Source organism: Ailuropoda melanoleuca, chromosome 3 (genome assembly GCF_002007445.2).
Source record: "Ailuropoda melanoleuca isolate Jingjing chromosome 3, ASM200744v2, whole genome shotgun sequence".
NCBI lineage: Eukaryota > Metazoa > Chordata > Mammalia > Carnivora > Ursidae > Ailuropoda > Ailuropoda melanoleuca.
In genome coordinates, this window is record NC_048220.1 from 112,411,491 (window position 1) to 112,417,055 (window position 5,565).

Sequence of the window (5,565 nt, forward strand, 5' to 3'; positions counted from 1 at the left end):
TTTTTTTTTTTTTCTTAAATTCAGGAAGGTCTGTGATAGCAATCTCTTTCCTTTGTGTCCAGCAGCAGGGAATAAGTAGGTCACCGTTATGAGTTATGAGATAGTGCTTGAATGAACTTTGTTAATTCAAATTATACTGAAACTGGCTTATATACCAGACTGTCAGTGTCTGATTCTGGGTGATCTAAGGCATAAACTATTTTTCTCTTCAGATGTAACTCTATTTCTTTGACTCCTATAAGATTTATTTAAAATGATAACTAATAATGTATTCATCTGTAGGCTCAAGGTTTGTAGGGGATGAAAAGAGAGAGGATAGGGTAAGGAAAATCAATCTTTTGAAATGAACAGGAGTTCTGGTCTCCTAGGTTGTTCACAAGATACTATAAGGGTCCTCCATCTTATATTGGGAAAAATTAGGGACTAGACAAAAACAGACCTTTTGCTAAAGACATATGCTCTTATCTTAATCTGTATATCTAAGGGCATTAGAAAGCTAAATCTAAGGAAAGATCAGTCCAAAAAAAAAAAAAATCATGCCAAGGAAAAGAATTTCTTTTCCTTTACAAAGTAGTTTTGTTTACANCTTAAATTTTCCTAAGCAATCAGGTTGTAGGTAGAGCTGTCATTTTCATCACATTGCTGTGGGATAAATGATAGTAAAGATCCCAATAAAGGAATTATAAAACAAGTTGTTCCCTAAGCATTTCAGCTCAATCAATGTCTTTGAAACTAAACCACTGGTGAAAAGTATTCAGCAAGATGTTCTAGGCACTTGGAATGCAACATTGAATACAACAGAGAGAGATGCCACTTTTCTGAGGCTCACATTGTACTGGGGAAAAGCAGACAAGTTTAAAATGTATTCATCAACAAAAAAATAGCACTTACTATGTATCAGGTACTGTTCTAAATGTTTTATAGGTCTTAATGCATTTGATCCTTACTAGAATCCTGAAGTTGGTGTGTGAAGATAGACTGTAATAAGCTAAAGATGTCCACCACAGAACCTCAAGCAACCTCCACGAGGCTAGTAATGCTCTGATACCAAAACTTGACAGAAACATTAAGGCAACGGAAACTACAGGCCATTATCCTCCATGAACATTTATGAAAAATTCTTATAAATCTTCAGCAAAGGTAATACAATATAGAATTGGATATTTTACAAAAATACATGTATATGAATGATAATAGATCATGTCCAAATGGGATTTATCCCAGGAATGTAGTTTGGTTCCCCCTACTCTCACCCTCTCCAACCTCAGTGCTATTTGCTGATTGATACTTACTCTACAATACTGACTTGTGTGGGACGTTCCCCTTCCCCTTCTTTTCCAGCTTCCTATAATTCTTCTCTACTCATTATGGCAATTATTATGTTTGTTTAGAGTTACTTCTGCCATTAGATTATGAGTTGTTGGAAGCTGGGGCTATGTCTCACATATCTCTGAATTCCCAAAATCTGTCACATTTCTGGAGTTTAATCCATATCTGTTGGATTGAACAGATCTTGAGGGGTGCCCAGACAGGCCCTAACTCCAAAATTGCCCCTATTTTCCTATTGCTAAAATTTCTTCATTAAAGCTTCTGTCTTTGAGGGAAATGCTCTGTCCTTTATAAATATGCAAATATTTCTATTTAACACATTTCAGGTTTTGTCAGCTATTTACACCCTAGTGTTAATTGGTTTATCCAAGCCTTTCTGTTCCTGTAGTTTGTTGCCAGCAGGACTTAAGGGGAATATACATAAGCAGTGTGTGTGTGTGTGTGTGTGTGTGTGTGTGTGTGTGTGTCTGTCTGTCTGTCTGTCTGTGTGTCTGTGTATGAGAGAGAGAGAGAGAGAGAGAAAAGAGAGAATTTGAAAGGAAAGAAGAGAGAGAAGGTGGAAAGGAAAGAAAAAGGAGAAAGAGTCTAAGTTAATTAAGTGCCTAGAGGGAACATCACTGATAAAAGCACTCCAGAGGTTTGCCCAGACCAGAGGAGACAGGTGAAATTCCAGACAGAATCATGATTTCACACCTGGGCAGCTGATAATTCAGAGTCATTGAACAGTATTCTTTAAATATATGTTCAACACCTATTAAGATAGAATAATAAGTCAATGGAATAGTATTCAGTCTTTAAAAAGGAGATCCTGCCATTTGACACAATGCAGATGAACCTGGAGGACATTATGCTAAGTGAAATAAGCCAAACACAGAAAGAAAAAAATTAAGTGATCTCACTTATATGCAGAATCTAAAAACGTCACATAGAAGTAGAGAGTAAAATAGTGATAACCAGTGGCAGGGAGGTGGGAGAAATGGAGAGGCGTTGGTCAAAGGGTACCAAGTTGCAGTTACGTAGGATAAATAAGTCTAGAGATCTCAAATACAGGGTAAGGACTACAGTTGATAATATCGTATTGAATATTGGAAATTTGCTAAGAGATTTCAGGCACTCTCATCGTACATGCACACAGGTAATTATGTGAGGAGATGGATATATTTATTAGCTTGACGATAGTAATCATTTCACTAGGTATCTGTGTATCAAATCATCATGTTGTATACTTTCAATATGTATATTTTTATTAAAAACTTAAAAGACAAGTTTACCTATTAATTAAAATTGAAAACAAAGATATGTTTACCTTTTATCTACTTCCACCAGTAGAAATAGAATTAATTTGCTGCCAAAAAATATGCAAAACATTTCTCACTTCGTTACTTACATTTGGGTATTTTAGAAAGTTGGTCTTGGTGTGTGCGTGTGTATGTATTGCAATTTTCTTTCTTTTTTTTTTTTTAAGATTTTTATTTATTTATTTGACAGAGAGAGAGACAGCCAGCTAGAGAGAACACAAGCAGGGGGAGTGGGAGAGGAAGAAGCAGGCTTCCAGCGGAGGAGCCTGATGCAGGGCTAGATCCCAGAACGCTGGGATCACGCCCTGAGCTGAAGGCAGACACCCAACGACTGCGCCACCCAGGCGCCCCTGTATTGCAATTTTCTTTATCAAACAACTTCTTTTAAGGCATCTTGAAAGGTTTATAGTGTAGGTGGTTTTTCAAATCCCTCTTTCCTGGTAAGCAGATTCATGCCATGTAGTACAATTTGTTCTAGAATTCGTTTGGTTGTAGTTCTTTTTTTCTTTTTTTTAAGATTTTATTTATTTGACAGAGAGAGAGATAGCCAGCGAGGGAGGGNAGCCAGCGAGGGAGGGAACACAAGCAGGGGGAGTGGGAGAGGAAGAAGCAGGCTCCCAGAGGAGGAGCCTGATGTGGGCCTCCGATCCCAGAACGCCGGGATCATGCCCTGAGCTGAGGGCAGACGCTTAACGACTGAGCCACCCAGGCGCCCCTGGTTGTAATTCTGTGTAAGATTCACAGAATGACACAGTCACATTAAATCCATCCTTTAGGATCCTGGTTTAAATATGGGGCTCTTGTTTTAGAGTCTTGCATTCAAATTCCGGCTCCAATTTTTTCCCTATGTGTGTGTCACTGAGCAATTTATGTAACCTTTAAACCTCAGTTATTTTTCTATTTTTAAAGTAAACTTTAAATTTTAGTAGAGTTTTAGATTTACAGAATAAATGTGAAGATTGCACAGAGTTTTCACATACCTTGCACTGTGTTTCATCTATTATTAACATTAGATTAGGGGCACCTGAGTGACTCAGTCAGTTAAGTGTCTGCCTTCAGCTCAGGCCATGATCCCAGAATACTGGGATCGAGCCCCTCTCGGGCTCTGTGCTCAGTGGGGAATCTGCTTCTTCCTCTCTCTCTGCATCTCCCCCTGCTTGTGCTCTGTATCTCTCAAAAAAGAATTAAAATTACATTAGTACTGTACAATTGTCATAGTGAACAATGAACCAATTTGGATGCGTTGTTATTAACTGAAGTCCGTACTTTATTTGAATTTCCTTAGTTTTTACCTAATGTCATTTTTCTGTCTCAGAATCCCACCAGAATACCACACTGTATTTAGTACTCCAGTTTCCTTAGGCTCCTCTAGACTGACAGTTTCACAGATTCCCTTGTTTTTGATGACCTTGGCAGTTTTGAGGTAAACAAGTCAGGGATTTTGTAGAACATTCCTTAATTTGAATTTTTCTGAAGTTTTTTCATGACCAGAATGGGGTAATATGTTTTTGAGAGGAAGAGCACAAAATTAAAGTGCCATTCTCATCACATTATCTTATCAAGGGTACATACTCTCAGTATGATGATAAATTAAACTTCATCAAAATTAAAAAAAAAATCTGTGAAAAAGCCTTGTTAAGAGGATCAAAAAAAACAGACCACAGACTTGGAGAAAATATTTGTAAAAGACTGATATCTAGAACACACAGAGAACTCTCAAAGCTCAACAGCAAACAAAAAATAACAATCCAGTTGGAAAATGAGACAAGGGCAAAAAGAATCATCCCACCAAAGAAAATATAAAAGTGACAAATAAGTACATAAAAAGATGTTCAACATCACCAGCCATTAGGAAAACGCAAATTGAGACCATAATGAATGATCGCTACACAGCCATAAGAACAGCAACAACAAAAAATAGTGACAGTACCAAATAACTTGTGAGGGAGCTGAAAAGCTACATGCCTCCCAGGTTGCTGATGGGTGTGTGCAATGATCCAGCCACTCTGGAAATCAGTGCAGCAGTTTATTGCAATAATAACCATACATTTACCATAATGCCCAGCAATCACACTCTTGGGCCTTTAACTCATAAAAATGAAAACTTTCATCTGCACAATAACCCGTCATGATTGTTCATAGTAGCTTATTTGTAAAAGACAAAAATAGGAAACAACCCGAATGTACTACACTGGGTGCAGGGTTAAACAATCTAATCCATCAATGCCACGGAATAGCACTCAGCACCAAAAAGGAACACACTAGTCAGACATGCAATTACTTGGATGGATCTCCAGGATCTTGTTCTGAGTGAAAATATCTCAAAAGATCGCACACAGCATAATTCTAGCTATTTAACTTTCTTGATATGTCAGAGATAGCAAACAGNCAGCGGAGGAGCCTGATGTGGGGTTTGATCCCAGAACACCAGGATCACACCCTGAGCCAAAGGCAGACACTTAATGACTGAGCCACCCAGGCACCCTGAATCCCTATCCTGAGTTATGAATGCCCACCTCATCTTCACCTGTGTTTCACATGAAAACTACAGAACAAACACCAAATCCTAAGAAACATGGTTTTGTGCACTTTAGTCTTGGAAGTAAATACATTTATTTAGGATGGCCGCTCTAGACCATCTCTCAACACGTATACAACCCCAACCTGCAGGAGATCCTGTTGCTTTTTCAGATGATCATTATGGTAACACATACGTTAAGATGTTAAAATACAACTCTTTTCTGTCTCAGTTTCAGTTAAGGTGTCAGAAACCCCAAAACAAAACAAAACAAAAAATAGGTGGTGAATATTCTCACATTTCAGAGAAGTGGTAGACATCTCACTCAGTATTTATAAAAGACAAGGCGGAGAATTCTACGAGACCATACAAGACCTCACCTCTGGAAGAATTGGTGCTGAGAAGTCTGAGAGAGACAAT